This window comes from Balaenoptera borealis, assembly GCF_965194805.1.
Source record: "Balaenoptera borealis genome assembly, chromosome: 4".
Taxonomy (NCBI): Eukaryota; Metazoa; Chordata; class Mammalia; order Artiodactyla; family Balaenopteridae; genus Balaenoptera; species Balaenoptera borealis.
This window is the reverse complement of record NC_138861.1, coordinates 44,884,745-44,907,153: the sequence shown is the minus strand read 5'-3', so window position 1 is coordinate 44,907,153 and position 22,409 is coordinate 44,884,745. Positions and strand designations below refer to the sequence as shown.

The following is a 22,409-nucleotide window of genomic DNA, read 5'->3' as shown; positions in this document are numbered from 1 at the left end:
AGGTGTATCAACAACCAAAAATATAGCCAACCCAGTACAGTCTATACAAGTTTGGCACTGATTATTAGGAAACATTTATATGTAAGAATGATATCCAGTAGGTGTATCATGCCAATTCAATTTTTTCTCTGTATCTAAAATAAGATGGCACAAAATTAAGAGGTACAGACTTCCAGCTGCAAAACAAATGAGTCACGGGTATAAAATGGACAGTGCAGGGAATATAGTCAATACCTATGTAACATCTTTGTGTGGTGATGGATAGTAACTAGACTTATCCTGGTGATCATTTTCAACTGTATAGAAATATCAAATCACTATGTTGTATAACAGGAACTAACATAGTGTTGTACTATGTTATACTTCAAAAACAAACAAACAAACTCATAGAAAAAGAGATCAGATTTGGGGTAACCAGAGAGGGTGGAGGAGGAATTGGATGAAGGCAGTCAAAAGGTACAAACTTCCAGTTATAAGATAAATAAATACAGGGATGTCATATATAGCATGATAAATAGAATTAACACTGCTCTATGTTAAATATGAAAGTTGTTAAGAGAGTAAATCCTCAGGGAAAAAATTTTTTTTCTATTTCTTTAATTTTGTATCTGTATGAGATGATGGATGTTCATTAAGCTTATTGTGGTCATCATTTCATGATGCAGGTAAGTCAAATAATTATGTTGTACACCTTAAACTTACACGGTGCGGTATGTCAATAATGTCTCAAAAAAACTAGAAGAAACTAAAAGGGAAACAATAAAAATAAAAAATAAGATGGCAAAGTCCTTTTTTCATTGCTCATTCTAGCAACTACACTGTAAAGATCATTGTAAATTTTGCTAAACTGTTGGTCTTTAAAAATATATTATTTATTTCTAAAGATTATTCTCTCGGTTTACTGTTTAACCCCCAAATTCATATGTCAATATCTACTTCTGGCTTTTTTCTAGACTTTTGATTCTCACCTTAAAAATGTTTTGCTAATCTGCATCAGGATAATGAATTATATGGAATTATTTTATTAGCCATCATATTAAAGAGTAAGGGCTTAGAATTATGCATTCAAATCATGACAAAGGAGGAAAAGTATTTGAAGGTATCTATTTGGTTCCCTTTAAGTGAGGTTCTGAGTGATGCACTCTCCCAGCTAGTATTTTGCTGTCATTTGCACCTAGTTCATTCATCTATTCATTGAACATAAATGTATTGAGCATCTACTGTGAACCTGGCACTACTGTTCGTGCTGGGGAGTTGATGGTGAATGATAACAAACACTTGTCCTTTGAGAGCTTACGTTTCAGAAGGGAGAGACAGACGGTAAAGACATGACAAATAAATAATGCAATTGCAGACTGTGGTAGGTTTTATGATAAAAAGAAGTGGGATAACAGGCTAGAGAGTGACAAGGGAGGTGTTACTTGAGGTGTGTTAATGAAGACAGCCTCTCTGGGAAGGTCCATCTGATACCTAACTCATGAGAAGACGTCAGGATAGAGCAAGATGAGCATGAAGCCTGGGATTGGCATGTTCGAGGAGCAGAAAGAAGGCAGTTAGTGAGGGGTGAGATGTAGGAGGTGGGTCAGGGAGATGGGCAGGGTCCCACAGGTGAGGCTCCGCGGCCATGGAAGGAGTCTGTATTCTGCTCCAATGGTTGTGGGAAACCACCACGTGAAGATCATTCTGGGGACTACATAGAAACGAGCTGCAGGATTGCAAAGATGGTGACTCTAGGAAGCCAGAAGTCTTTCAAAACAATCCCGGCAAGAAAGGACAGTGAGGAACTTCCCTGGTGGTCCAGTGGCTAAGACTCCATGCTCCCAGTGCAGGGGACCCGGGTTCGATCCCTGGTCAGGGAACTAGATCTCACACGCATGCCACAACTAAGAGTTCTCATGCCACAACTAAAGATCCCATGTGCTGAAACTAAGACCCTGTGCAGCCAACTAAATAAATAAAATATTTTTTTTAAAAAAGAGAGAGGACAGTGACTTAGACTGGAGTTTAGCACAGGATATGGTAAGAAGTGCTTGGCCTTGGAGGTAGCACTGAAAACCTAAGGTAAAGAACCTTAATATTTCTTATACTTCAGCACTTTTCATTTCAAAGAAAACTAGTAATAGCTAACAAAAAGCATGGCACACTGCTTTTTCCCAAATGTGTACAATCCTGTTTCTCTAAAAGCACCTTACTCATTGACACCATTTAATCACAGAATATTAGACTCGGAAGAGATCACAGAGTTACATAATCTAATCATCTGTTTTGCTCTAGCTTGAACAGGTTGAAATCAAAGAAAGCACAGGGAATATCACAAGTGGCCATTAATGCCTCCTACTATAATTATAATATAAATACTAATATGCCAAAATAGCAAATCATTTTTTATGTTCACAGAAAAATTCAGAATGAATAAGATTTCATTACAAAAATTTTTCCCTTGAGGCATAATTCTGTGAGCAGCCTAGATTTCTAAAATAGCAATGGGCTGACCATAACGATATATTTTCCTTTAATTGTGTGTTTCTAGAGGATATCTTTAACTTAAAATATAATTACCTTTTCAGAACACCAATTTTAAATTACTCAACTTTCTGAGACTTTTCTTAATAAGACCCCAAATAAGATCCTACAGCATAGCTTTAATCATTAGAAAAATAGTTGTTGTGAATAAATAAATCTTATATATGGAAATGCTATACTCGAATATAGAGTTGAGTAAAACATTAATACTGAAGGGTGTTTGCACTTACAACTATGATTTAAAACAGTAAGTTTCTGAATATTTTATTTTAAAAACTTCATAATCTTCATCTCCTAGAGATAGTGAAAAATCTGTGTGAAATAGAAGAAATGATTTATTCAACAAATATTTATTGAGTACCTATAGGGCCCAGGCATTGTTCTAAGTCATTGAGGATATGGCAGTGGTCAAGAAAGACACACGTGCTCGCCTGCATGAAACCTACATTCTGATGGTGGGAGAAACGCAATAAAAAAGCAAGTAATTTGTAATCTGTAATTAATTCATCAGGGAGTGATAGTGTCATGGGGAAAAATAAAGCATGGAAAGTTGATGAGGAGTGTGGTAGAAGGGATTGCTATTTTATACATAAGAGAAAAAGACATTCAGAGAAAGAGAACTCCATGCAGGCAGAGGGGACAGCAAGTGCCAAGTGCAGGAGGAGGAAGCATGTCTGGTGTATGGGAGGAATCACAAGAAGTGGTTGGAGTGGGATGAGGGGTGTGTGGTGGGTCCCAGTTCACAGAGTTAAGCAGGGGCCAAATTATGGTGGCCTCGTGGACCACTGTAGAGACTTTGGCTTTTACTTTGAGTAGGGAAGTCACTGGAGAGTTCCAAAGAGAGGACCATCACGATCTGATTAAATATGCTCTAACAGGATTATTCTGGCTGCTGTTTTGATCATTGTGAGTATGTGTGTACATGTACGTACGAACATGTCTGTGCTGGGGATGGGGTACGCAGTGATGGAAGTAGTGAGTCCTGTTAAGACACTATTGCAAAAATCCAGGCAAGAGAAGATGATGGCTTGGACCAGGATGGACAACGTGGAACTGGTAAGAAGTGGTTGGGTCCTGTGTACCTTAGATGATTCGGTCAATGAAACTGCCACTGGAACAGATGTGGCTTATGAAAGAGAGGAGTGAGGCGTGACTCCATGGTTTTGGGCCTGAGCAACTAGAAAGATGGAGTTGCCCTTTACTGAGGGGGGGAGACTGTAAGAGACAGGTTTTGTGTGAGCTCCATGAGCTTAGTTTTTGACATGGTAGGTTGGAGGTACTAATTAGACATCCAAGAGGAAATGTTGAGAGGCAGTGAAGATACGAGTTTAGCAGCTGAAGGGAGGCTGGGGCAAGAAATATAAACTGAGAGGCGTAAACTTTCAACAGCATTTAAAGCTGTGACATTAGAGACCATTTAGGGTATGGACTCTTAAAGGTTTTTGTACCATGAACCCCTTTGAAAATCTGTTAAAACCCACAGTCTCCTTCCCTGAATGGCATTTTAAATGCATAAAATAAAATATATCTTAAATATATTTTGGTATATATAACTGGTATAAAGAAAACCAATTATAATAAAGTATGCCATCAAAACATTTTAAAAGTTACACTGCGGTAAAATGATATTTTTTTATTAATACACTAAATAATGAGATCTAACAGTGAGCAAAATAATTACAGTCACTTCAAAGAAGTCATGTGCATAAATATTTCAAGATATCTGTAACAGCTATAATGAGATGAAAATATCTGCAATAAGTCACAGATACAGCTGATATTACCGTGGTTTGGTTGCCTGCGTTCACAGTTGCAGGAAATGCAAAGTTCATTTAGAGGTTCATGAAAATAAAGAAACGTTTCCCTTTCAAGATCACAGAGACCAGGTCTGTGGACTCCAGATTAACAATCCCTCACTTAGGGGTGAACGTAGCTAGAGAAGAGGGGAGGGCCAAGGTGTGTAACCTGGGATTCTCCAACATTAACAGGCAAGGAAAAAGGAGAAATGGCAAAGAAAATGGAAAAAACAAGACAAAATATGAAAATTAAAAGGAGACAATTTAAATCTCTAAATCAAGGAACGTGTTCCTGTTTAAATATCTTTAATCTTGCTCCTGCATTTGGCAGACAGCCTCAATGTACGAGCTCCATTTCTTTATCAAGTCTTTTATTTACATGTCCATTTCCAAGTTGTTTTAGAATTCCAGTTCCCAGATAAGGAGCTATGTTTATATTATATTTAGGGAAACCCAGTGTTTCTTATAGTATCCTTCATCCAGGGGACATTAATCACTAGTATTTTCAATTTTACATAGAGTAAATTGATTTTCTATATGACATGCTTTTCTCTCAATCACCGGGTTAGATTTTATGGGAAGTTCTAATATCCATAAAATAGCTACTTTATCCATTTGGGCAAATATTAAGTCACATTTACCATCTAAACAATGAAAGTAGCAATGTATAATATATACTCAAATGTAGACTTTAACTGGCTTGTTGAAGAGATAATGCTGATAACTTACGTGATAATGCTGATAACACACAATACTCATCCATAGCCAAAAATGGAGGATGGAAAGGTTGATCATTAAGCTGGGAAATAGGAGGATACTGCTATAGTATGTTGGAAAGATATAACTATAGGTTTTAGACATACACACATCTATAAGATACTATAAATTGTTGTGTGCATCTAAAATGAAAACCTGGAAAGATTGTGGAAAAGCCCTGACAAATGGCAACAAAATTTCAACATTAAGCCTACTACTAAAGGGCACTTCAAAATCCGTTAAAGTAATTTTAAAAATAGATATAGTTTTCAAATATTTTCCTTCAGACGATTCTTCGGGTTGAAAGACACTTTGAGGACAACTGGGAAATGTAAACGCATACTGAAGATTAGAGGATGAATTGGCGTTAATTCCCTAGGGTGCAGTTATGCTGCTGTGGTTACATAGGAGGTTGTCTCAGTTACCAGGAGCTGCATGCTGACCTGTTTAGGGCTGACTTGTCACACTGCCTACAACTTAAAGTTTCAGATGATTCAGGAAAAAAATGTGTGTGTGGGTGTGGGTGTGTGTGTAGAGAGAGAGAGAAAAAGGACATAGAGAAACAAAGAAAGGAGACAGAACATGCAAGAAAGTGTTAATTACTGAATGTCAGTGAATGACATAAAGATATTCATTCTACTAGTCTTCAAATTTTTTTATAGATGTGAAAACTATCAAACTAATGAGCTGTGGAAAAATAATTCCACAGAAATGTATATACATTAATACAATTAATCTCCCACAACATTGGTAAATCTATTTAGGTAATAGACATACCTAAAACAAGGAGGTAACGATTTATACAGCATAAATTAAAAAATTTAAAACGAATAAAAACATGAATTTCATATAAACTGAATTCAAAATAAAAATGATTAAATAGGGCAATCATTTTATTTGCATCAAAAGTGTGACACACAGGGAAGAATAACTTCCCGATGTCCCGTGGTCACTCACTGAGAAGTCACAGAGTCCCCTAGTCATGCCCTACCGATCCAGGGTCTCTAATCTCAACTGAACCTTAGTATTGCTCAAAAATTATCAGTCCTCAATTTCTCCAAATCTCCAAAGAGGGCATTTTCTTTTTCTTTTTTTTTTTTTTTAAGAGGGCATTTTCTATTCTCACCATTCTCAAATAATGTTCCATTACTCTCTGAGCAGATGATCTCATTTCCAAGTTCAAAGAAAATAGAAATACCAGATGGGAAGTCCTTCACCTGCATGCTCTGTGGTAGACGCTGCCATCTGGCTGATCTAACTGCCATTCCAAGTCCTGTGACTTCGTCTACCCGAGGATAGGAAAGCTTTCCCAGCCTCCCTTGTAGTGAGTTGTGGTCATGTGACACAGTGCTGGACAATGAGATATAAGCAGAGGTCTCCTGGAGGCCTCTGGGAACACGTTCCTGATTAAGGGACCAAGTATAGCCAACACCATCCCTTCCCCCTTTTTCCTGCCTTGCTCACAGCCTGGGAGGAAAAGACGAACGAAGTGATGTCTACCCTCTCAGTGCTGACATCACTGACTGCAGAAGCCATGCCAGCAACTGCTTACCTGAGAGAAATATTGTCACAGGAGAAAAGTAAACCTCTGCTTTAGTGAGGCACTGTTAGTAGCTGGATTTTCTTCTATTTGCAATGGAAAGCATTCCTAACTGACACTGAAGCCATTCTTCTCTCCATTCCACAGTTAAAGAGAGACCCCTTATTCAGCACTATGGATCCCACTTCTGCCTTCTCAGAGGCTCTCCTCTATTGACTGCACCCCCTGCCCTTCAGTATCTTCAACCTTTCTCTCTCCACTAATTATTGCACATCATCAGTGTTTAACACACTCAAGCCTTGCCTGTATTAAATAAAAACTTTATTTATAAAATAAACTGTCTCTCAACCTCCCATCTTCCTCTAGCTTCTTCTGCCTTATCTTTATCCCTCCTTTCACTAATATTCTTCTTAAGAGAGCTGTCCACGTCCACTATCTCCAATTCCTTATTTCTTATTCATTCCTCAACTCGCTTCATCTGGACTCAGCCCCAGCCACTTTACTGAAAGTGCTTTTGCCAAAGCCATCAGCAACATTCTTATTGCAAAATCCAACGGGAATTTGTTGGTTTTTATCTTCATTGACCTCTTTGTAGCATTTGACACCATGAGCATTCTATCCTTTTTGAAATACTTTCTCTCCTGGAATTTTAAAAAATATTCTGTCCTAGCTTTTCTTCTTCCCTCTGGCAGATCCTTCTAAGCCTCTTTTGAAGGATCCTTTTTGGCAAGTCCTTTGCATGTTGGTATGAAATGAGTATCTATATGTTGCTGTCTCCTCAATCTGTATCTCTTCAGCAGCTCCCTACTAGAGACCCTGAAACGTCCCACAGACTCCCACAACCCTGCCTCTTCCCCCATGTTCTCTTTCTCCATGAGTGGTACCACCATCCACCCAGTGCTGCAAGCCAGATTCCAGAATGATCCTTGATGCCACCCTCTCCCTTGTTCCTCAAAACCAGTTAATCAGTAAGCCCTGTGAATTCAGCCTCCTAAAGGTCTGTGACCAGCCCATTCCTCTCAGTCCTGCTAATCTTCTCCCAGGTTAGCCTCTCCTGTCATCAGTTTCCTAAACCTCTCCCTCAGCTGACCCCATCTCTGTGCTGTTGCTCAGGGGAACTTCTTTTAGTTTCTCCCAAACTGCCACCCTCTCTTTTACTTCTGAGCTTTCATGCATTTCCTCTGACCACAATTCTTTTCACAAGGCTAAGTACTAACCTTTCAATTCTCAGTTTAAGTTTCCACTGTTTTGGTTACCTTAGTCTGGGCTGGGTGCTCCTGCTGTGTGTTTGCATAACATCCTATACCCCCACTATCATGGCTTTTTTGTTTTCTTTTGCTCCGTGAGGACACATTTCATTTCTAATAACCCATTTCTCCAAATGGATTTCTCAGTTAGACTGTAATGCTAAGATTTTAATTTTCTTGGCACAAAGACAACAATTCTCTATATGGCACTGGCATTCATTAATGGTTGTGGATTGAATCCCTGGAATATTAAGGATTCCCATTTAGTTTTAAGAGTCACTTAATCTACTATGAAAAAGGGACATAAATTCTGAGATAAATAGTCATTAAAATGACTTTGGTAATCATTAAAATAGTTATACTCCACTTATTAGGATTGATATATCTTACTTTTGTAAGCAAGGAGTGATCCTGTATTATCCCTGAAGTGTATAAATTGGTTATTGCCTATTGCAATAGAAATTCCAAGAAAAATAATTAAACAAAATATGTATAAACCACTAACTACATCTATATGGATTGTCCACAAGGAAAAGGACATAAAATGCATTCAGTCACTCCAATGTTGGTGAGACTGGAACTCTCATATACTGCTGGCAGGACAGTAAGATGATACAATCACTTTGGAAAACTCCTTAACTGTTTCTTAAAAATTAAACATACACCTATCACATACCCCAGCCAGTAAAAATGCATGAGGAGAAGTTGTGGAGTGACAGAAATGTACTATATATCTTGATTGTGACAGTAATTTTACGACCATATACATTTTTCAAAAGTCATCAAATTGTATACTTATATTTGGTGACTTTATCTTATGTAAATTAACTCAATTAGATTCTATTGATTTTTTTTTTTTAAATTGTAAACATTTTGACGGGTAATTTGATGAACTAAAGTACTATTTTTAAGATACAATAATGTTATTTTGTTTATAAAAACTAAAAAGTAATTTCCTATAATTTACAGTTGCATACTAAAATACAGATAGAATGTTTTAATGACTAACATTTGCTTCAAAATCATTCATAGACCAGATGTGTGTGGAGGTATTTAGGAAATAAAACTTACCATACATTGAGAATTACTGAAACAGGATGACCAATATGTGGGATACACTATACTATTAGCTCTACTTTTTGTAGCCTTTTGAGAATTGTTATTTTATAAAGTAAAATAAAATAAATAAAAATGTAAAAAAAAATTTTAATGCATTCAAAAGCTTTTAATTAAAAAAAATCTAATTAAGTCAATCTAATTTAATCATCAGAGAAACAGAGGTCAACAAGACTAAAGTAATTTAAAAATAAGACCCTTATGTAACAGTTTTACACATAGATTCAGAAATAACAATGTGACATTATTGAAACATCGGATTATTACCAGGATTTACTGCAATTAGTTTTTTCTACTTAATATGCATGTGCTTCAGATTACAAAACCAAGAAGTTCCTTTGTATGATGAACCAAAGGCTGACACATTGATCGGCTGAAACTTTTCACACATTTTCAACAATCTAATTGCCAACACAATATAACTTAATATACAAAATGCTATCTGCATCCCAGATAAATTTTAGGGTGAGCTACCTATTCCTTGATTCCAAGGAGAAAATGGATTTTTTTTCAGGTTATACAAGCTATGTTCATAAAGTATATGACCAAAGGGTCATATTATCCTATTTATTGCTAAACAAAATGTATTTCAGAACAATAATGTAACTTTACAAAGGAAGATGCTGTCTATATACCAACACAGTAAACATCCAAGAAAAAAGATCAGGCCAAAAATTCAAGAAAATAAATGTCAGCTTTATATTTTACAAATGATGTTTCAAGCCAAATATGATTTGGCTTGGGAATATGATTAGGGACAAAATGCCTGGCAAAAACTGTTAAATCATTGCATCCCTTCAAGTTCCATATTCATCTGCTTTAGAATTTCAGATCTTTTCCTAAAACTATTATATTGTTTACAGTTAGGACTTCCATGGCTCTATTTGCTTCTACCTCTATAATTAAATTGTAAGCTCCCTGAATGCAGGTGCTCAGTCGTAAACGGTGTTTGTGTATCCCATTAAACCCCACACAACATTGGGATTCACAAAAATAAAAGCCTGAAGACAAATGAATAAAGCACACATCACATACTGTGGCACACTAGATCTTAGAGTCTGCAATGGTCACAGATGGGGGTGGCTGACTGCTTCAAAACAATTCTCGGGTGGCCATGCCTGTGTGACACCCTTTCTCTGGTTAAAGACTCTATCCTCTGGCCACAGAGCGGGTACACAGACGAAGCTTGACTAATGAGAGTCCTTCTTCTGGACCTTAGAAATGGATTCTGGGAAAGAGGCATCCTTTTCCCCCATAATCTCAGAGTGTTTTGGACGTGAGCTTCAGAGCTGTCAGGGGCTGCCTCTCTAGCTTCACGGAGAAGCTGGTTTCTACAGCCAACACACAGAAAGCAGAGATGGGAGACAATGAGTGTTCGGATGAGCCAGGCACCCCTAAAGTCAGCTTTACCCCTGCCCTTTCCACAGTTAGGTTCACGTAAGGATTGCATCACTAGAAGCCAGAATGCTAACTAGCACAGACACAGATGTGTATTACTGTAAGGACTCATGGAGTCCCAAATCCTTATGTTGGGTATTAAGAAAGGGATTAGAGAGGTTAAGTACCTCTCCTAAAGTCTCACAATAAATTTGTAAGGAAGCAGGAAACTCTGGAAGATTCTGCAAGTGGGCTCACCCTCACTCATTCTAACTCCAACATTTTTCAGTGTTCTTGCAGCTAGGGTGCAGGCACGTGGCCTAAGTTCCCGGCAAGCGGAGCCGTCTCGCCGGGACTTGAATGAGAAATATGAACTGAGAGGCGATGGCTGCTCAGGCAGCTGGTGTCTTCTGGGAGCCTGGAGGTGGAGCCGTGTGGTGCTTCAGAGACAACCAAGGTGGACCCCGCCCACACCTCCTACCTGCCAGAGGCAGCAGTGGCTCCTTAGCACCACTGTGTGCGTGTCTGTGTTTTGATTGAGTAGCACCCAAAATTGGTGCTCCCAAGATTCCAGGAGCCACCTAATAACTTTCAATAAATCTCTTTCTGCTTAAACTACCTAGAGTTCTGCTTGAGACCAAGAACCTTGACCTACATAGAATTTGCTACCTGGAAATGGGGTGCTGCACCTAAAACGTGGAACTGGATTCTGGAGGAGGTAGAGCTTTGAGCAGATAAGGCACAGACACTGGGAGCAGAAAGCTGGCAACTCTTATTATGCGGTGATGCAAAATATTGTCAAACTATCCCCTGCTGTACCTCAGAAAGCAGACTAGATGCTGTGAATGTTCCATTAGGGAAAATAATAAGAAAAATTTGATCTAAAATAAGGATATTTAATAGGAGTACCCAGAATTCCTAAACTCCTTCCCAAATTCAATATCACTTAGAAATTGTTTTTAGCTGCATCAGAAGCTAAAAAAACAGGGACTTAATCAAATCGGGGATTTTATTTTTCTGAAACCTGAAGATTCATGGACACTATAAATGGGAGTCAGTCTATGCACTTCATATCTTGAAAATGGCTATCCCAAATCATCAAGAAACAGTAAAATGATGAGCAGTTTGCTAAGAAGAGACAGAAGTAGGTCACATCTATGGCAAGAGTTCATTGAGATCACTTCGTATTTTGCTCATGTATGTTGTTTTGCAGCCTAAAATATACTTTCACATATTCCTCCTCTCTCCCCTCTCCTCCTCCTCTTTCTACCTTTTCTTCCTCTTTCTCTCTCCCTCCCTCTCTCACTTTCTCTCTCAATTCCCTTTACTTTCCCCACTCCCCTTCTCCCTCTTTCTTTGAGAACCCTATAACCCTATAAGGTATCTGGGCAGGCATTATTCATTATTCATTATTGTTCTCAAAGAAGAGAAGGAACTGGGGCTTTAAAAAGTTGTATAACTATTTTAACATTAAAAATCAAGTGGCAGAATCATTAATTAGAAGTGGAGCAGATCCAGCTTTGTGAGGCCTGAAGGTAATACAATTTGCAGAAACTTTGTTAAGAAAAATAATACAAAATTAAAAATATAAAATCAGATATGAAAGTGAATGAGAAAAAAATCACAACAAATTATAAAATTTTATAAAGCTGATAAATACCACTAATGGCACAGAATATAGCAAAAAGGATAATTTTTTATTAACTAACTCTCTAATATCTTCTCCAATATCTTTTCATACATGTTTATGCTGCATACTCTAATAATCTCTTCAAATACAAATAATTTTTTACATATAAATTTCTATGTAGATAGTCAAAAAGTTTTTCATTTTTTCATTCAGCACAGCAGACTGAAATGTATTCTTTATTATTAATAGGTTTGAAAAAAATATTCAGCTTCACAACTCTTTTATGTCCCGTAAGCTTAAGTTTTGGAAAGAAGTTTCTTTCATGCCTAAACCATAAGATTTCAGGGCATTTCAATTCTCTTGTGCAAGATAATCTTGAATGCTTTATGATAACACTCAACCAGCTTGTAATTGATGTTTTATTTTGTGGGATATTATGAGTTTTATGCTATTTTATTGATGTCAGTATTTGTTGTCAAATCGACAAGAAAGTTAAATCTTTTTCTAGTGTGTTCATATGATTCATTACTCTTTTTTTTTTTTTTTTGAAATTCTTGTTTTTTTTTTTTTATCATCTTTATTGAAGTATAATTGCCTTACAATGGTGTGTTAGCTTCTGCTTTATAACAAAGTGAATCAGTTATACATATACAATATGTTCCCATTTCTCTTCCCTCTTGCATCTCCCTCCCTCCCACCCTCCCCATCCCACCCCTCTAGGTGGTCACAAAGCACCGAGCTGATCTCCCTGTGCTATGCAGCTGCTTCCCACTAGCTATCTATTTTGCATTTGGTAGTGTATATATGTCCATGACACTCTCTTACCCTGTCACATCTCACCCCACCCCCTCCCCATATCCTCAAGTCCATTCTCTTGTAGGTCTGTGTCTTTATTCCCATCTTGCCACTAGGTTCTTCATGGCCTTTTTTTTTTTTCCTTAGATTCCGTATATATGTGTTAGCATACTGTATTTGTTTTTCTCTTTCTGACTTACTTCACTCTGTATGACAGACTCTAACTCCATCCACCTCATTACAAATACCTCCATTTCATTTCTTTTTATGGCTGAGTAATATTCCATTGTATATATGTGCCACATCTTCTTTATCCATTCATCTGTCAATGGACATTTAGGTTGCTTCCATGTCCTGGCTATTGTAAATAGAGCTGCAATGAACATTTTGGTACATGACTCTTTTTGACCTATGGTTTTCTCAGGGTATATGCCCAGTAGTGGGATTGCTGGGTCGTATGGTAGTTCTGATTCATTACTCTTGATTAACTGGTTTCTATTTGAAATTTATCTCTCTCAATGAATTACTGCTTTTGATGTGGTCTGAAAATTTGTTACCATTTATTTCTTGATAGAAGAGTATCTATTGATCACATACAGAAAGATATTAAAAATAATTTCACTTTGGAGTGTTATTATAATTAGAGATGTTTCACTGACAATTATATTTCTGAGAGGGGAGAACCTCCAGTTTTGACTAGGTGACAATGAGAACTGAATTCTGCCTACACACCTAGTGAATTTCACATGCTTGATGAATTTTACGTACCTAATGACTGGAAGAATTTTCCACATATGGACTGGCTTATGATTACACACCTTTCAAACCTCTTTCTCCTCCACTACCCATATATTTCTGGTGCTGGGGGCTAAAGACTATTCATACAGCAACTACACTTCTGGCTCCACTGTCAGTATCATGAAATGAGATGAGTTTGTGTGGTTGGGCAGGACTCTGCCTGTGGGAGCACAGCCTACACCAAGAAGGCTGATAAGAGCAGACACAGAGCAGGCTGAGGGGCACAGAGAGGTTTGACAAAAGTGGAAAAGTGGATAGAGATAATAAGAGCCTTACAGATAAAACACTTTACTCTTGGAAAATTTACAAAAACATTTGCCTAGTTGAGCACAACAGTAGGGTGCTGGAAGGGGCCCTTGCAACCGAGGGGCCCTGGAGTTTAAGCTTCATTAGCTTGATGGTGAACATGCCTCTGCTTTTTCCATAACGTGGTTCTTGTTTTCATTTAACTTAATTCTTCTGTGGCTTTATTGAAATATAACTGACATACAACATTGTGTAAGTTTAAGGTGTACAATGTGATGACTTTATACATGTATATCTTGCAAAATGTTCACCACAATAAGGTGAGTTAACAAATCCTTCGCCTCACATAATTACCATTTTCTTGTTGTTGTTATTAAAGTTCTACTATCATAGCAACTTTCAAGTATACAATACAGCAGGGTCAACTCCAGTCACCGTGCTGTACATTAGATCCCCAGAACTTATTCAACTTAGAACTGAATCTTCTCACCCTTTGACTACCACATCCCCATTTCCCTACCCCTAGGCCTGACAACCACCATTTCTATTCTCTGTTTCCATGAGCTCAATGTTTTTGATTCCATATATAAGTGAGATCATACAGTATCTGCCTTTCTCTATCTGACTTATTTGACTCAGGCTAATGCCTTTAAGGTCCATCCATGTTGTCACATGTGTATATATCACATTTTCTTTATCCATCTATTGATGAACACTGAAGTTGCTTCCATGTCTTGGCTATTGTACATAATGTTGCAATGAATTTGAAGGTGCATGTGTCTTTTTGAGTTAGTGTTTTCATTTCCTTTGGATAAATACCCAGAATTGGAACTGCTGAGTCATATGGCACTTCCATTTTTAATTTTTTTTTTTTAAACATGATAATCCATTTATTTATTTATTTATTTATTTATTTATTTATTTACTTATGGCTGTGTTGGGTCTTCGTTTCTGTGCGAGGGCTTTCTCTAGTTATGGCAAGTGGGGACCACTTCATCGCAGTGCGCCGGCCTCTCACTATCGCGGCCTCTATTGTTGCGGAGCACAAGCTCCAGATGCGCAGGCTCAGTAATTGTGGCTCACGGGCCTAGTTGCTCCGTGGCATGTGGGATCTTCCCAGACCAGGGCTCGAACCCGTGTCCCCTGCATTGGCAGGCAGACTCTCAACCACTGCGCCGCCAGGGAAGCCCCATTTTTAATTTTTTAAGGAAACCACATATTGTTTCCTTAGGGGCTGCACCAATTTACATTGGTGTACAAGGGTTCCCTTTTCTCTACATCCTCACAAGCACTTGTTAACTCTTGTCTTTTTGATAATAGCCATTATAACAGGTAACAGGTAATGTCTCATTGTGTTCCTGGTTTGCATTTCGCTGATGATTAGTGATACTGAGCACCTTTTCATGTATTTGTTGCACATTTGTATGTTTTCTTTGGAAAAATGTCTATTCAAATCTTCTGCCCATTTTTAAATTGGATTGTTTGGTTTTCTGCTACTGAGTTTTACAAGTTCCTTATATATTTTGAAAATTAACTCCTTATCAGATATGTGCAAATATTTTCCCCCATTCTGTAGGATGCCTTCTCATTTTGTTGATTGCTTCTTTTGCTGTGCAGAAGCTTTTTAGTTTAATGTAGTCCCACTTATTAATTTTTGCTTTGTTTTAATTTTAAAATGTAAGTCTTGCTTTGCCAAAATTCAATTTTCCGCTCCACTTTAATCACTGGAGAGGAAGAGGAAAGAAGTGGCAATAGAATAGAACTTTTCCCTGTGACATTAATATTACTAGAAAAATTTCCTTCTCTTCTTGGGAGTCAAAGGAGGACACCTGCCCTCTTTCATTTTACCCACTTCATCTCTCTAAGCCTCAATTTCTCCATATGTAAAAAGTGGGAATTCAAGGCCTTTCAAAAGTTATGTTTGAATGAATGAATGAGTTCCTTGGATTAGAAAACTGAAGCCGCTTGAGAGGCCTGGTCCTGTGATCATGGCAGGTCCATTTCAGGTTTCAGGGAAAAGCCAGAGCACTATGGGAACGGGTCCTGTGTGCCTGAGGGTGGCATGGCACATGGCACCATGAGACCTCGTTACAGGCACCAGGAAAGAAGAGACCATCCTGGAGAAGTGGATCCGAATGTGGGGGGTGGTAGCATGGGCACAGAAAACCCAACGCGAACTTTACCATGTTGCTTTATTCTGGGACTATCACCTAAATCTATCATTTGGCATACACATAATGGGAAAATAGAGATAGCCGCACAATGTCAGGAGGTTTCTAAAATTTTGATAAACTTGATGTAAGTATTACAAGAAGAGGTATATATTCAATGAATGTTTAAAGGTATTAAAATGCTCAAAGGCAAAAGGGGTATGAGTACAACACAATCCATGTAGCTTAGCACACATTGCCAAGTTCAGAAGGGCTAACTAATGAATATTATAATTGAGTTGGTGATAAGAAAGCAAGGGATTCATAGAGCTGTAACTGTAAAAATGTGTATATTTACCCTTTCCAGTGCCTGCTGATGCAATTTCTCTTGAAAAAATTTCCACTGCCACCTTCTGTTTATGATGTATTGAAAGCCAAAGGACTACTTCTCGAGGACCCTATTAACAAAGAGTAGAAATTAACAAATGTATAGCTCAAAATAAGGCACAAATCTGTGTCTGCATAGCATGAAAGATGTTTTTCTGGACCATATAAATATCTCTAGTTTGCATGATTACTATAAGGAGTTTACTATTATGTTTTCCTGATTATGCCATGCATGTCCACAAAAATAAACATCCTATTAAAAATAGGGACTTCCCTGGCGGTCCAGTGGTTAAGACTTCACCTTCCAGTGCAGGGGGTGCAGGTTCAATCCCTGGTCGGGGAGCTAAGATTGCACATGCCTTGTGACCAAAACATAAAACAGAAGCAATATTATAACAAATTCAATAAAAACTTTAAAAATGGTCCACATAAAATAAAATATTAAAAAAAAATAGATGATAACACTGAATGCCCCATAAATTAATAACAATTAATTTTATCTTAAGAATACAACTTGAGGACTTCCCTGGTGGCGCAGTGGTTAAGAATCTGCCTGCCAATGCAGGGGCACGGGTTCAAGCCCTGGTCCAAGAAGATCCCACATGCCGCGGAGCAACTAAGCCCATGTGCTACAACTACTGAGTCTGCGCTCTAGAGCCCGCGAGCCACAACTATTGAGCCCAAGCACCACAACTACTGAAGCCCACGTGCCTAGAGCCCCTGCTCTGCAACAAGAGAAGCCACCACCATGAGAAGTCTGCAATGAAGAGTAGCCCCCATGCGCAGCAACTAGAGAAAGCCCGCACGCACCAACGAAGACCCAACATAGCCAAAAAAAAAAAAAAAACACACACACAAAGAATACAACGTGACACATGGTAATAATAGCTTGGAAAAATTGCTAAAATTACATTTGTAAAATTCCTTTTTTTTCATTTTTCCTCTTTTATTTCATTGATACTGATTACATTCTTTATATGACAGGTTATTTTAAATTATATGTGTGTAACTGCTATAGCTCAGTTTCTCCTAAGAATATTTACAGCATAGATGATCTATAGTCACTGGATAGTTTATTACAGAATGAATCAATTATCCTACTTTGAAACAGAATTATAGTTTATAAGTCTGTAAATAAAAGTGCCTTATCTGAAAATTTTAAGAATTCAGCAATCACCTTCTTTGAAACGTATGGTCATTTGGAAGGTCACTAAAAGGGAGGTGGAAGTCTGAGACTAGTTCTGCCTCTTCTTCCAAAGACCAGCTTGTCTTTAATCAAGTCAGTTTACTTTTCCATAACATAATTTTCCTTTTTAGTAAAATGCAGATCATATCAGCTTCCTAACTACCTCATAAAGCTATTATGATGAAAATAAGTGGCATCAGATGTGAAACATTGCTCCAAGTACAAATATGAGATATAATTATTTTAATAAGACCAGTAATTAAACTTCTACTTTTCCCATTATGTTTACTGTCAATCTCTCTGTCTAAAACCAACTTAATGACTATTTGACAATTTAATTATGTGACTAAATGGAGGTTCATGGGCACATCAAGAAAAATAGACATAGGTACTGTTTTCCAGCATCTTTTAATAAAGAGCAACTTCCAAACAACAAATTAAAAGTTGGCTTTCACAATAACCTCTCATTTTCAGTTCTACATTCAATAGTTTTTATTCAGTGTATTAAATATGGTAATTAAGCCACCTGGAAACTAACAGAGCACACATTTCCATGAATAGTGAAATATCTACACTTTGACACCTGGTTCCTGTTTCTGGGTTTTATCAAGCATCTAAAATTTCCTATATAACTCTAAATGGGCCCTAGTTTATATCCTGACCTTACCACACACTAGTCGTAGAAAATAAAACACAGGAGTTTTTGGCATTTGGGGGGTTTTATAAAATGAAATGAATAACAGGCTGCAAAAATTATGAAACCAAGAATTCTTTCTCTAAAAAGTGTTACTGAAATAAAATATTTAGTCAATATCTTGTTGGGCGTACTGTTTCATATGGAAGAGAAAATTTCTAAATAGAAAAGAATCTCAAAGTTTTGAACAGATATTTGAGTTATTTACTTTAATATATCTAGGACTATGAATAACAATATTATTTTTCACTTCTAAAATTTAATAAATTATCTTTTTATGTTATTCAAGCCTTAATAATTCAGTCACAAAGGTCTTAGATCTTTTTAATTCACTCACACTAAAATGAAGCTCTTGCTCTTGGTGGTTAAAAGTGCAGATGCTAGTACTAGACTGTAGGGGGTGCAAATCTGGTCCTGTCCCTCAGTAGCTGTTTGATCACAGACAAATTACTCAACCTCTCTGTGCCTGAGTTTCCTCATTTATAAAATGGACATATTAATACTAACAGATCTACCTGAAAAGGTTGTGAGAGCTAAAGGACAACACAAGTGAAGCACTCAGAACACTGCCTGACACTTAGCAACACTTCAGTTAGTGTTGATTGTTACTGTTACTATTGTCACTGTTGTTTCCCATACATTTTCCCATCTTTGATTAACACAAGTGAAAGCAATCATTATAAACCAGAATATCTACAAATACTCTGGGATAAATAAGATGGTCAAACCATTGTGAATATGATTACTGGGGTTAAAAAGTCCTAAAAAGGGTTAACGATGTGAACAGAAAGTTTATATAAGACACATCTGTAATAATGCTGCTAAGAATAAATATATGGATACAGAAAAAACTACCTAGACAAGGTCAAATTAATTATCCATAATTTAATGACATTGATCATATTTCATTTTATTTAATTTAGCTATTCATATTTTTTAAAATAACCTCAACATATCTTGGATTAAATTAGATTAATGAAATTGATTTCTAATGGGTGGTTACAATAGATTTTGACATACTTTATATGTTGAATTTTTTTAATATAAACAAATATTTAATTCTAAATCACTGATCCATTTTCTAGTCAAGAGTAGAAAATTTCCAGCAAGAATGGAAAAAATACTTCTGTTTTTACTGCTAAAGAACAAACAACATATATTAAGAACAAGTTAGAAGTTAAAAATTTTAAATTCACAACTCTAAAAACTTTTGAAGAAAACCATATACGTGACACCCAAGAGCCTAAACATAACTCAGATATTAAAGGTGGAACAAGAAAGGAAGGGAATGGAATTGGGGTAAATTTTGCCATAGGCAAATAGAATATTCAAATTGAATAATAAGCTTGTTATAAAACTACAGATTTAAAAAACAAAATACACACTGTAAAATAGAAGTAACCCAAAATTCATTACCCATTAAACCTTAGCTAGGCTGGTCTTTACAATAAATACTTTCATACATAACTGATTAAGAATACAGTAAGTCCCCTACATACAAATGAGTTCCATTCCCATTCTGAGAGCATGTCCGTATGTCCAATTTGTTCGTAAGTCCAACAAAGTTAGTCTAGGTACCCAACTAACACCATTGGCTATATAGTACTGTACTGTAATAGGTTTATAATACTTTTCACACAAATAATACATAGAAAACAAACACAAAAAATATAGAAAACATTTTTAATCTTACAGTACAGTACCTTGAAAAGTACAGTAGTACCAGCTACCTCACCACTGCTTTTACGCTTCCTTCCAGACATCCTAGGCTTGCAATAAAGATACTGTACTACTGTACACTATACAGTACTGCACAGTAAAGTACAAAAGCACAACTACGATAGAGGATGCACACACATGACAATGTACGCCAGACACGTGAACTAACTTATGTGATTGGACATGTGAACGCACATTAGCATCTTTCAAAGTTCGCAACTTGGAGGTTCATATGTAGGGGACTTATTGTATTTCAACCCACTAATTTGCACTGGAATGAGAAATCTGTTCTACTTACTCCATTTAAATTTGCTTTAGCTTGTGCTCCGTATGTTTCCTCAAATCCTAAAATCTGAACACGAACCTCACTGTAATCTTCCAAGCCAGCTTCTTCAAACACGAGTTGAGTTCTCCAGCAAAGTAAATGTGATTAAAAAATATTCATGAATTTATGGTAGATGAATTCCAACAATCCCTTAACTTTGGTTAGTCATCCATTTTGGATGTCAATAACAATTACAGTGAAAGCAGGGCAATCTAGGGCATTTAAGGCCATCAGGCACTCCTGAATGTAGTTTTAGCTTCAAACCACAGCATTTGATGTTATAGCCTCAATGTCCTTATTTTCTAAACAGACTAATATTGAAGATTTCTTCTTTGACCCAATAATTATATGTACAAGTACTTTTTATATTTCTAAGGGAGTAGAGTTTTTGGTTTTGCTTAAAGTTTAATTATTAACCTGTTGTATTACATATGGTCAAAGAATGTGGTCTGTAAAATTTCTACTTTCTGATACAGATTATAATAATCTTGAGGATGCTTGGAAATAAGGTGCATACTTGTCTTGTGGGAGAAAATATTCTATCTGTAGCTATTAATTCAACACTGTTATATTATGTTCTAATACTCTATGTTCCTTTTAATCAACTTGATAAATATTAAGATCTGTTGAAATCTTCCACAGCAATTGTACTTCTCTACATTTCTCTTTAGGAATCTAATAGTTCTGACTTAAATATATTAATGCTGTTATTTATGTACATGACTACATTATCATTATTGTGTAGATACATTTTTATGCCATTTGAATCCTACTTTACTATTAATATCATCACCGCCTACTTTTTCCTTCTCATTCTCCTCCTCTTCCTTTCTACCTCCTTGCCCTTCTTCTACTTGTTCCTTGCCTATTCTGATATTTCTAACCCTTGCATTGTTACTGAATCACGACACTTATTTGGACTTTGATTTTAACCTAAGAGACTTCATCTTCTAATTGGGCAGTTTGTAGCATTTATGATTATTTGCACAACTATGATTTTGAAATAACTTTTGAGATCTTGTTTTATGCTTTCTGTTTTAATGTTTGCTTTGTTTTCTGACATTTAGAATAACATTCATTCATTCAACAATATTTATTGAATACTGTGTGTCCAATATGTTTTCATTGCTTTCATTTTATTTAAGTGCCTAAGAAGGTACTAATCTTTCAGGTTTCTCTGTTCAAACATCACTTAATAAAGCCTTCCTTAATGCTAAATTTAAATTATGTTCCCTGGGAATTCCTTGGTGGTTCAGTGGTTAGGACTCAGCACTTTCACAAAAAATTATGTTCCCTTATTATTCTTTTTCATAACACTCTTTAATATTTCTTCAAAGCATTTTTCAATTCTTTATTTGCGGGTTATTAGTTTAACATCTACCCACATACTAAGCTCCATCAGGATAGCCACCTTGTCTGTCCTGCTCACAAATATACACCCAGAACCCAGAGTGATTGCCATGTAGTAAGGAACTCAAATGTTAGTTGAAAGAGAGGATTAATTAATTAATTAATTTTCTAGGTAGTCTTAAAAATTCAAACTGTAGTTGTCTTTAATTTAAAAACACTTTGAGGGAATTCCCTGGAGGTCCAGTGGTTAGGACTCGGCCCTTTCACTGACGGGCCCAGGTTCGATCCCTGGTTGGGGAACTAAGATCCTGCAAGCTGAGCGGCCAAATAAATAAATAAATAAATAACACTTTGGTTCTATATTGAGTGATGGGATTGTGCACTATTTTCATTCATTTTTCTGTTCATATTTTTTTTGGAGTTTTAAATGTTTTATGATCATTATTGTTGATAAAGAATAAAATGATTTGATAAGTCCTTCCCTATGAAAGAAGAAATTATACTAATTTGTCTATTCCTATCTCTCACCAGTACTTATTTTTATTAATAGGTGCTTGAATGTTTTAACCCAGAGTCTCTTGATTAACTCAATAACATGGTTTAAATACATGAAATAGAACTGCCGATAGGATGTAAATGATTTGATTCAAGCATCAGAAACTTTATAAAAGTTGTTAATTAAATTTGGTTACAGAAATATTATGAAATTTTTTATCTGTATTTTTTAAAGAAAAGAAAAATTTCTGGGACAAACTAAATGATCTCCAGACACTA

General features: G+C 36.6%; 1 long non-coding RNA gene across 1 annotated transcript in view; it reads right to left on the bottom strand.

Moving 5' to 3' along the window:
- The window catches only part of LOC309628461, a 731,364-nt gene that overhangs the window by 641,254 nt on the left and 67,701 nt on the right, over positions 1-22,409 (bottom strand). The gene's annotated exons all lie outside the window — the stretch shown is intronic.